The 12,520-nt window shown below is 43.2% G+C and overlaps 1 pseudogene; it reads left to right on the forward strand.

The window, feature by feature from the left end:
• Positions 1-9,452: 9,452 nt before the first annotated feature.
• Positions 9,453-10,107, forward strand: LOC143349166 (uncharacterized; annotated as a pseudogene).
• Positions 10,108-12,520: the final 2,413 nt, after the last annotated feature.

Genomic DNA, 12,520 nt, shown 5'->3' on the forward strand with positions numbered 1-12,520 from the left:
GAAAATTTTTTTGGTAATTATTTAGAAAAGAGAGGGTCTCACCGATTTCGACGGTTTTTTAATATGTTGTAGAAATCAACATTTTGAACAACTTTTTCCCATACATATTAATCGCCGCTCGGCCTTAGTTTTCGAGATTTTACTACAAAAAGATTGCTACTACAACAATAAATTCTGTCTATATGTACAGTTACCGAAAAAAGTATCCATACACCGCAATACATTCAGTTTAAACAATAATAACTCTGATTATAGAAGGCTACTTAGCTATGAAAGGCACATATGCAGTTGGGAAATTAATTCAGCTTACAGATAGTATGAATTTGATTATGATTTAAATAAAAATACAACAGACAAATCTCAAATATTGAATGAAGTAAGAAAATCAGCGAAAAAAAGTATTCATACGTGATATTTATTGGCGAAATATACCAATAAAACTCAAAATCTTGGGAGAATCTCGTCTTTCTTTTATTTCTGTTTCTTTTGTTTCATAGCATTTCGTCAATTGTTAGCGTGGTGTGTTAAAGAATCATAGTTTGTATCATAATGAGTGCTAAAAATAAGGAAACTACAATAGAGGAAAGAAAAATTGTAATTGAATTATAGAAAAGTGGGAAATCACTTCGCGAGATTGATGAAATGGTAAAAAGGAGTCATGCTAGTGTACAATATATAGTTAATAAGTACAAAAATACAGGATTAATTGAAAATATGCGTCGTTCCGGAAGACCGAGTAAGTTAACTGAAAGGGATGAAAGATTTATTACAAAGAAAATAAAAGAAAATCCATTTTAAAGTGCACCTAAAATCGTAGCAGAATTAGAAGCAAGAACTGGTAACAAAATTTATCCAAAAACGATATCAAACAAACTTAAAGAATCAGGGTATTTCGCACGAGTAGCGAGGAAAAAACCCTACGTCAATAAGGTGAATAGAGAAAAAAGACTTAATTTCGCAAAAATTTACATAAATAAATCGTTAGATTTTTGGAAGCAAGTTATTTTTTCAGACGAGAGCAAGTTTAATACTTGGGGTTCAGATGGACGAAAATTAGTTTACAGAAGAAAGGGAGAATCTTTAAGGCCCAAAAATATTAGACCTACAGACAAACATAGTGGAAGTAGCCTTATGGTATGGGGCTGTATGGCCGCAAATGGCCTGGGAAACTTGCATCTCATTGATGGAATAATAGACCAATATAAATATTTAGATATTTTAAAATCAAATTTGAAAGACAGTGCACGGAAATTAGGTTTTTCTGATAATTACTGTTTTCAGCAAGATAACGCTCCCATCCACAAGACTCATTTAATTAGAGAATGGCTTTTATACAATACCCCTCACGTTCTGGAAACTCCTCCGCAATCACCGGACATAAATCCAATTGAGCATATATGGCAAGAATTGAAACATCGTTAGCAAAAATATAAAATTTCAAATAAAAATGATTTAACAAATACTTTGCAAGAGGAATGGCAAAAAATGGAGAGAAATGTAATAAATAATTTAACTGAATCTATGCCCAGGCGATTACAAGCGATTATTGATAATAACGGATATCCTACAAAATATTAATTACTATAAATATGACTGATTCACATACAAACAAAATTCTGTATGAATACTTTTTTCTCGCTGATTTTCTTACTTCATTCGGCATTTGAGATTTGTCTGTTGTATTTTTATTTAAGTTACAATAAAATTCATACTATCTGAAAGCTGAGTTAATTCCCTAACTGCATGTGTCCCTTCCATAGTTAACTGGCCTTCTATAATCAAAGTTTTTATTGTTTAAACTGAACGTGTTGCGGTGTATAGACACTTTCTTCGGTAACTGTATATGTCCGTGACTCTGTATGCGTTAGTACACGATCGCCGATTTTCTCTCTTGTTTGTATCAATCGGCATGACAACCAATGTCAAATAATGTATAATGTGTCAAGCTAAATCTAATTCTGCATTGATATCTGTTTAAATATCGCATGAGTCCGAGACGCAGAAACTCGGCCGCGATGCCCGTATCTATATTGAATTCGTGTAATTCTAGATGGTTGTGCTGACATGGAAATTTTCCATCGTTCAGATTAGTATACCGCGGCTATTTACGTGTTTTTTTCAAGCTAGCTTCACTGAAATTCTCGAGTTTTGGAGCAAATTCTAGGAATGTGTTGTTAGCGCTGAGAAAGAGAGAGAAAAGAGATCTATCGGAAAAAGATCGATAGACGAAACGCGGCAGCGCCGCGCCGTGACCACGCGGCGCGTAGCAGCCCGGGGCCAGCAACGCGAGGCGTAGCTACCCGGTTCTGCGCTTGCGCGACGGAGCCGGCCGCGGCCGTCGCTGCTTGCAGATCGTCACGGTTCATTCTTGAGCCGTCGGCGATCGAGAGCGGACCTTGTGACGGTCGCGTTCCCATTTCCCTACGAGCTCCGAGGTGGATGAGCCGATCTCTCTCCTCGTAATAGAATCAGTTTGCGGACAAATAGTTTATTGGAAAATCTCGTCATAGCGACTTGAGATTTTCCCCAGAAAACGGACAATCTGCCTGACGTTGCAGCGATCGCAAGGCACGCCGAGTGTGAAGCGATCCTAGACGCAGGATTGTGATTGAACGTTGCAGTTCGTGGATGCGACTGCGACGTTGGAGATTCGGTGTGGATCGCCTTGAGTCTTCTTCCAATTATCCGGTTAGAGCTACTGGAGGGCTGATACCGACATACAGGTATCACCTAGTGGTAGTTCACCGTTTCTAGAGGTCATACGAAACCCACTGGAACCACCCGTCCTGTGTACCAGTGAGAGTACACCGACCGGTGGGGTGGAAAGTTTCACCGACCAAGATTAGAGCTATACGGCGTAGGAGCAACCGGAAGATAGATATTCAGAAAGAATATCACTTCGTGGTGCTCTCCGTGCATCGGGCGTCGGAGAACCCGCTCCAATATACCGTCGTGAGGGGACAATAAGTAGGGCCTAAGCGTACGGTGGAGCAAAGGGTTCGAAGAGCCTTCCTTCCATCGCTACACCCACTACCAGCTGTGAGTCGACCACACTGGGCTGTGAACGTAGGGTGGTTGGAATTGCAGGGGATTGAGTCCTGAATCGGTGAGCCGCAGGCCAGTTCCTCGGGACAGGAGCCTCCGTCGAGGTAGCCACGGCTGGCTGCCGGGCGTTCCTTTGATGAAGGAATCGCCGGCTTGGCAACCACGTGTGCAGACCGCAGGTCGCTCCTGAGGAGCAGCTGACGAGGGAGCCGAACTAGGACAAGACGTCCTCTTGCGTGGGTGGTGTAGAAACGCCACCCGCACGGGGAGCGTGCTCGCGGGATATAGCCTCTTGGAGCCTTACAACCTGCATTTGGTTTCCCGTCCGTGGCATTGCAAAGAGAACCCGGTAGAACGGAGAAAAGCTCGTCTACCCGGTTGTGCGCGTCGGTGAGATCGTAGAAAGAGAATCTCATCGACCAGAAAGAGAAGAATACAGTCCACTAGCTAGAGCGCTAGATAGCCAGCCAGCTCTCCCCTCCAAGCACACCAGACTGTCGCTGGAGCGCGAGAAACAGCTGACGAGAGCGCGATTGTTGACTTGTCCGCAAATGTATTTATTAGGCGGATTCTTTTGTTTCAGAAAGCCTCCGCAGTAGAAAATTAAACAGGAGTCAAAGAAAGAGGAGACGAGGCCGCAATAGGAGCCGTCGTCAGTTTTTTCTTTTAGTTTCTAGTTTTTTTTGTTCTAATGTTGTGATAAGTTTAGTTCTATTTTTGTAAAATAAAAACGTTATTGAAAAACTTGTAACAATTTCTCTCCCTGTCTGTTTCCTCATCCGGACCCACGTTAAAGTCCCTTAGTACTTTAACATTTGGTCCTTCGAGCCGGATTTGAGGAAAGAAAAGACAGTAAAGAGTTACAAGTACGTTCACGTAAGTCGCTACTTACGGGACGAATTTTCGAGTTGATTTTCAATCCTCGAATAAAAGATCACCATGGCATTGGCCAGAGAGGTCGGTCGTAGCGAGATTGAAATCGATTTCGATGACCTGACCTGCCGGTTTGAAGCAATGTCACGATCGATAACAAATTTAAAGAAACGAGGTCGAGCTCAGTACAATGAGATACTTCTCAAGTCAAAGCTCGACTCGGTTTCCGAACAGTACAAGAAAGCTGTTGATCAGTACTTGGCTGTTCGAAGAAAATATCCACCTGCGAAGTGCGAGAAAAGCAACTTCGTTTTGAAAGGTGGAATTGAAGCATGGGAGACTATGTTTATGGAGTTTCAGGCGTACATTGCTACGGAACTGACGCAACTAGCCGCTGAGAAAAAAACAGCGGCGTCGTCGGTCGACCAGCATGATGTCGCTATTGAGCTTCCAAAGCAACGTCTGAATAAATTCGGCGGGGATCCTCGTAAATGGAGCCATTTCGAGGATCTATTCACCGCCAGTATAATCAATAACCCGAGGCTTTCAGATGTGCATCGATTGCAATATCTGAACGCCTGTGTGGAAGATCAAGCGTTGGCTGCGATCGCACACCTTGAAATTACTGAAGGTAATTTCGAGGTAGCGTGGCAAACCCTGAAAGATCAGTTCGGGCTTCCACGTATGGTGACCGCCAAACTGCTTGATCAATTGACAAAAATGAAGACGATTAAAAAGGATGACCTGACTAGCTTACATCAGGTCACTGTCGTCTTCAAGCAGGCTTTTGCCGCTTTTGAAAAACTGGGCACGACAAGAGAGCAGCGAGATTGGCTGCTGGCCCATGCAATCAAAAGCAGGCTTGAAGGGTCTCTCCTTCTGGAGTGGGAACTGTCGCAGAAGCTCTCCACGAAATATCCCTCGTTTCACGAACTAGTGGAATTTCTGGAGGTGCGTGCTCGCGCTATCACAATAACGGATGATGGTAAGGGCAAATCTTCGACGAGTAACCCACCGAAAATTAAAGTACGGAGTTACAACTCCGTCGTGGAAAGTCGCTCGGAGAACAGCGAATCTTGTGGATTTTGCGGCCTCGAGCATGGAATAGCACAATGCAGTGCTTTCCAAGGCTTGACGGTAGACTACCGCTATCGTTACGCAAAAGATAGTCGGTTGTGCATTATCTGCTTGTCGCCGGGTCACGAGCGGTTCAGCTGTCCATCCGAAAAAGTATGCTCTAAATGCAATGGCAGACACCATACTCTGCTGCATTTCGAGCGTTACGGAAAGGAAACGGAAAGTCGTAAGCCTACGACAGAGTTTTCAAAGGACAAAGAAAAGAAAAAACGGGCAGTCGACCCGCAACGTCTCTACCTGGCAGGACAGAAAAGTCAACCGGGTGGCGACGAAACGGAGAAAATCCCCGATACTGAATGAAGGCATTTCGCGAGCGTTCCAATACCGCGAATTCAAATTCGCAAGGAATGGAAGCCGCGGAACTTCTTCAATTCAAGCGGTGGATTTGTGGAAAAAATTGGTTCGGACAATCAAGAGATTGTTGGCCAAAAGACGCCTTCGTGCATCGAGATCGATGCGGTAGAAGCGAAGGTCGATGTAGCGAATCAGATGCGGCACGTAATTTTCAAAATTGCAAGCTGTATCGATAGCACGCATTTTTGATAAATCACCGGTGTGAAAACCAGTGAAATCTCACTGAAAGCGCACTCTGAGTGAATTCACGCAAAAAGCGGAGAAATATAGATTTGTTTCTGTACGATCGAAGCGGAAAATCGCGATCGATCGCTGCTTTAAGTGATAACTCAGACGATTAAGCGTCTCTCACACGGAGTTATGTTCGGTCGAAAGTCGATTGAAAGACTTTCCGACAGGAATCAGTGGAAACTGAACGTCTCTCGCGTTGTTTAACCGATCGAGGGCGATTCAGAAATTTCCTGAAGTGATCTAGAGACAAGCGGGACGTGATTATTTCATGTTTCGCCAAAGTCTTGATCAGGAGATGCGGGACGTAATTATTTTACGTTCCTATAAAGTCTTGGGAAGAGGCATATGGCCCATAAATTGCTAAAATCAAATTATGTGGTTTTAGTGCAGAACTCTCTATTCTCCCATAAATCTATGGAAAATGGGACGAATAGAGAATGTTTCATTGGTAAGGGATAGGCACGTGTCGTTAAAGAACGCACGGCCGAATCTATCTCTACACGACCAATTTCGGGGTCGTGTAAATTTTCTGTGAATTTGTCCACGATAGCGACAAGTGGCAACGTCGCTTTCGAGGAAACATTGAAATTCCAGATTTTGTTGTCGAAGAATTCGGAAGGTGAAGTACCACCGCGTTCATAGAAACCGGTGGCCACTTCCATCTATCCGTCGTTGCTAAGGCTCAATCTGAGCTACGGGTTGCTTAGCAACGTAAACAACCCGAGCGGAGCTGTGGACTAGGCACGAGGAGAGCTCATTCAGTCGAAGATTGACCACGATGAGCGACAACGGGAGCAGCCACAGCCAGAGTGAGCACACCGTGATGATCTCGGGTGATCCCGAGATCGACCTGCGGTTCGACCGGATCCTGCGGATCGGAGAGGAGTCAGCTAACGCGTCCTGGGCGGATGAAGTAGAAGCCGCCGCCAAGCCAGCCCCGGAGCCCGAGCTGGAAATTAATTTGGGCCTGGACAAGGTCCGCGTTCCGGCCCGGGTTGTCGAATTGGGTGGGAAGTTTTGCGCCCGACAACCCGGAGGGATGTATGTCCTGCGTTTGGCACCCGGTGGACGGCTGCTGCACAGCGCATGGCGACCGGACAAGCCGGAGAAACCGGCACAGCAACCAGCCGCCTCATCGGCCGCGTCGGCAGCCGCCATGAGGCCCAGGGAAGCCGGCCCCAGCGGTCAAACTCCGCGTCCGAAGCGGAAGCGGAGGAGGGCAGCGGCAGCGGAAGCGCCCAGCAACAGCCAGGCAGGAGGGAGCGGCGGAAACCAGCGAGGACCGGCAGGGTCTCGCCAGCCCCAGCCACCCGGCTCCCGCCAGGCAAGGAGGCGACCATGGCAGCCGGCAGGGACTCTCGCGACGGTCGAGGCCACGACGAGAGCCTTGGCCGACCAAATGCTGCTTACGTCGATGCGCATCCTCCAGGAGGCCACTTCTGGACAACGGTAAGTACTTTTAATTATTAAAAATTTTTTAATTTTTTGAATTAAAAGTGCGCGTCCCTCTTTCTCGGTTCGCGTAAAATCCTTGCCGTACGGGACAACCGCGTCCTCTTAGTGTTGCACAATTCATGCAAGGGGGGCGGTATGTTTAAATATCGCATGAGTCCGAGACGCAGAAACTCGGCCGCGATGCCCGTATCTATATTGAATTCGTGTAATTCTAGATGGTTGTGCTGACATGGAAATTTTCCATCGTTCAGATTAGTATACCGCGGCTATTTACGTGTTTTTTTCAAGCTAGCTTCACTGAAATTCTCGAGTTTTGGAGCAAATTCTAGGAATGTGTTGTTAGCGCTGAGAAAGAGAGAGAAAAGAGATCTATCGGAAAAAGATCGATAGACGAAACGCGGCAGCGCCGCGCCGTGACCACGCGGCGCGTAGCAGCCCGGGGCCAGCAACGCGAGGCGTAGCTACCCGGTTCTGCGCTTGCGCGACGGAGCCGGCCGCGGCCGTCGCTGCTTGCAGATCGTCACGGTTCATTCTTGAGCCGTCGGCGATCGAGAGCGGACCTTGTGACGGTCGCGTTCCCATTTCCCTACGAGCTCCGAGGTGGATGAGCCGATCTCTCTCCTCGTAATAGAATCAGTTTGCGGACAAATAGTTTATTGGAAAATCTCGTCATAGCGACTTGAGATTTTCCCCAGAAAACGGACAATCTGCCTGACGTTGCAGCGATCGCAAGGCACGCCGAGTGTGAAGCGATCCTAGACGCAGGATTGTGATTGAACGTTGCAGTTCGTGGATGCGACTGCGACGTTGGAGATTCGGTGTGGATCGCCTTGAGTCTTCTTCCAATTATCCGGTTAGAGCTACTGGAGGGCTGATACCGACATACAGGTATCACCTAGTGGTAGTTCACCGTTTCTAGAGGTCATACGAAACCCACTGGAACCACCCGTCCTGTGTACCAGTGAGAGTACACCGACCGGTGGGGTGGAAAGTTTCACCGACCAAGATTAGAGCTATACGGCGTAGGAGCAACCGGAAGATAGATATTCAGAAAGAATATCACTTCGTGGTGCTCTCCGTGCATCGGGCGTCGGAGAACCCGCTCCAATATACCGTCGTGAGGGGACAATAAGTAGGGCCTAAGCGTACGGTGGAGCAAAGGGTTCGAAGAGCCTTCCTTCCATCGCTACACCCACTACCAGCTGTGAGTCGACCACACTGGGCTGTGAACGTAGGGTGGTTGGAATTGCAGGGGATTGAGTCCTGAATCGGTGAGCCGCAGGCCAGTTCCTCGGGACAGGAGCCTCCGTCGAGGTAGCCACGGCTGGCTGCCGGGCGTTCCTTTGATGAAGGAATCGCCGGCTTGGCAACCACGTGTGCAGACCGCAGGTCGCTCCTGAGGAGCAGCTGACGAGGGAGCCGAACTAGGACAAGACGTCCTCTTGCGTGGGTGGTGTAGAAACGCCACCCGCACGGGGAGCGTGCTCGCGGGATATAGCCTCTTGGAGCCTTACAACCTCCATTTGGTTTCCCGTCCGTGGCATTGCAAAGAGAACCCGGTAGAACGGAGAAAAGCTCGTCTACCCGGTTGTGCGCGTCGGTGAGATCGTAGAAAGAGAATCTCATCGACCAGAAAGAGAAGAATACAGTCCACTAGCTAGAGCGCTAGATAGCCAGCCAGCTCTCCCCTCCAAGCACACCAGACTGTCGCTGGAGCGCGAGAAACAGCTGACGAGAGCGCGATTGTTGACTTGTCCGCAAATGTATTTATTAGGCGGATTCTTTTGTTTCAGAAAGCCTCCGCAGTAGAAAATTAAACAGGAGACAAAGAAAGAGGAGACGAGGCCGCAATAGGAGCCGTCGTCAGTTTTTTCTTTTAGTTTCTAGTTTTTTTTGTTCTAATGTTGTGATAAGTTTAGTTCTATTTTTGTAAAATAAAAACGTTATTGAAAAACTTGTAACAATTTCTCTCCCTGTCTGTTTCCTCATCCGGACCCACGTTAAAGTCCCTTAGTACTTTAACAATATCGCTTTAAACGCATTGCTGTCAAAGGTTTCGAAATGAAGTTGTATGAATATTTAAGTATTATACATGCAATAATTATGATACACTAATTGATTTTTTAATAGAACAAAGAGTGATTCATGGTGAGATGTATTGTAGTAAGCGTAAAAGTACAGAAGCAATGAAATTTAATCGCAAATTCAATCGCTACGCAAGCTATATTTAAAAAAATCGAAATAAAAAACGAGTGAGAATATATTGCAAGTCAAAAATTAATGCTCTCCAAAATACGTGGTTTAATAATATGCATACTTCTATACAAGATATTTGTCACTTTGTCGGTTACCATTTAATGATGAAACCACCAAAAAAAAAATTTTCCAAAATGAGCTGGAAATATCGTCGACAACGGCAGTTGATTGGGCCAGCTTTTGCCGCCAATTATATCTTTTATGGACAGAAAAACATTCTGTTCCAATAGGAGGTGAAAATGGAATTGTTGAAGTGGATGAGGCCAAGATTGGTAAATGGAAATTTAATAAGGGAAGACTTTTAACTGGCCAGTGGATTTTCGGAGGAATTGAACGTTCAAGCAAACGTATATTATTATTATTATTCCAGTTCCAGATCGATCATCCGAGACATTAATCGAAGCGATGTGAAATTGGATCAAACCTGATACTACGATTATAAGCGATTGCTGGAAAGCGTACGATTGTCTCAATAAAGAAGGTTTTAGGCACTTGAGAGTCAACCACAAAATCAACTTTGTAGATCTGGAGACAAATACACGTATGCAGAACATCGAATGTGTATGGCGAGAAGAAAGGGCGAATATTCCGAAATATGGAACTCGCCAAATACATTATGTAGGCTATTTAGTTGAATTCTTCTTTCGTCGACAATATGATTTTTATAATCGAATAATGAAATTTTTCGAAATAATGGCCGAAATTGTTTCCCACTTCTGATAATATCAATAAAGAAAATTGAAATAGAAAATGAATGCGTGGGCGATATAAGGAAATCTAAGCCAGACCTAATCCATTATATTAGGTACTGACAAGTAGAATAGTTAGGTTTAAATAAGGGTTGGGTTAGATTTTTTTATACTTGCCGCCATTAGGCGTCCGGCTACACAAATCGAGATTTTAAGCACACCCGCTATATGCATCCAGTGCCGGCCGACTCTATATATGTATAGAAACAATAAACAATCGGCGATTCGACGCTGAGGTAGCAGCGCTCTTTATGAAGAAAAATCTCGGAAACTAAGGCCGAGTGGTGGTTATATGTATAGGAGAAAGTTGTTCAAAATGTTAATTTCTACAACATATTAAAAAATCATCGAAATCGGTGAGACCCTCCCTTTTCTAAATAGTTACCCCACATTAAAAACGTATTCCACAAATATTTTACAATAATGTTGTTCAAAGCAGTCCCACTCGTAAAGGGTTAATTAAGGATTAATTAAAATGAAAAACCACTCTTAGTCAGTACCGTGCACACGCTGTAACAATCTTCGGTAACAAATATTTTGTAAAGATATGATTTAAATAGAAAAATGAATTGCTACAGAAATAGATTACTACTGACTTTTCCCGCTATGTTTTTCAATAACCGTATCAATTTGTTACACAGAATCAAATGTTATATATGTTTTTGACTTAACTTTACATAACAAAATAATTGAAATATTGGAAAAATAATAACGTGCACGTTACCACCGTTCAATGGAAATCTGATGGATCTCAATTTCCCTTCTTCCATTAGGACGTAAAAAATCGTTATTTATTTGTAACATTACCACACGCCCTATATTAAAACGTCCACATTCGTCTTGCCTTTTTTTATTCCCTACTGAATTCATTACTGGAATACATTAAATTAACTGCCACTCATGTAATAGAATTTTATTTTTAATTATTGCCCTTTAAAAACCTACGGAGACTGGGCTATGTATGTATGTAAGGAAAGCATCCTTAGTTATATTGAATTTAGCGCGTAAATAGGTCAATAAGTTAGATAGTTAATTTAATGTATAGACAGGTGGCGTTAGTACGACAAAATAAGCCAAAGTGAAAAGACATAGCAACTACAAGAGAATCATAACGGATTACAAATAAGAAAATTAATCAAGAAACAACGAGGTAAATAAGAGCATTGAATGTTGTTTCTTTGTTATTACAGAGAAACAATTCTACTTATTATTCACCAATAACCTACACATTAAATAAAGCATTATAAAACAACATTCTCGTTGGAATTCACAACAGAAAAAAAATGAAGCAGTTGCAATTTATTTTCATGGTTCGAAGTGCAAAGAATCAAAAAACAAATGTGCTGTGTATAACCTCAATCGGCACACCGGATGGCCACGTGTATGCAGTTCCAGAGGAGTATCAACCAGTTATATTCCACAAAGAAATCATGAAACAACCCGCATTTAATAAAGTGAAAAATTCATTGACGAGAAGGCACCAAACTAGAAATAGGAGAATTTTATCCAGAGGAAATAAAGGAAAAACCAGAGGATGGATCACAAGCTTCAGAACAACCACTAATGAAGATGTTAGAAAAGTTGCTTGGAAAAAGCCAAATACAGTCAGAAAGTAGAAGTCTAGGTAAAATAGCAGAGTAATTCATGATTGAGAGATTTTGTGGAAGGAATTCAAACGCAGATCAGTGAATCGCGAGTTTCGAAAAAGAGTGTGGACGATTTGACATTTCTGACGACGGTAAGAAAATTTAAATTTTAAAATCATTAATGGATAAGAGCGCCGCAGATTGGTACAGTTGTACATTATTAAAACTCACGATTGAAGCAAACTGGGAAGAGTGGAAAAGAATCTTCTGTGAAACATTTGTCAGTAAAGGTTGGTCTAGAATAAGATATGCACTGTCGTTTAAATATCAAACGGGTCTTTTACTAGATTATGCGATAAGAAAAGAGAAACATTTATTAGAAGTAAGAAAATCGATTGATGATGGCACACTAATTGATTTAATTGCAACTGGCCTGCCAAATTTTGTAGCTGATAGGATTGATAGAGAAAAATTAAGAAAGACAGAAGACTTATATAACGAAATAGGTAAATTGGAACACTTAGTTCTCAAGAGGAACTCTGAAATAAGAAGGAATAAGAATTATATTAACAAAGAGAAGACAGAAAGAACACCATGCGAGACTTGTAAAAATAAAGACAAAGGCATACGCTTCCACCCTGCAGCTGAATGCTGGTTTAAAGATAAAGAATACAAAGCGAAACATATCAATAATTCAGTATTAGAAGTAGAAATAAGTGATAAAAATCCAAAAAACTAATAATTCCACCGTTAATCGAACTTAAAATAACACTGAATAACACATTAGAAGTATCCGCTATTTATGATTCAGGCTCAAACATTTCACTAATAAAT

Source organism: Colletes latitarsis, chromosome 12 (assembly GCF_051014445.1).
Source record: "Colletes latitarsis isolate SP2378_abdomen chromosome 12, iyColLati1, whole genome shotgun sequence".
NCBI lineage: Eukaryota > Metazoa > Arthropoda > Insecta > Hymenoptera > Colletidae > Colletes > Colletes latitarsis.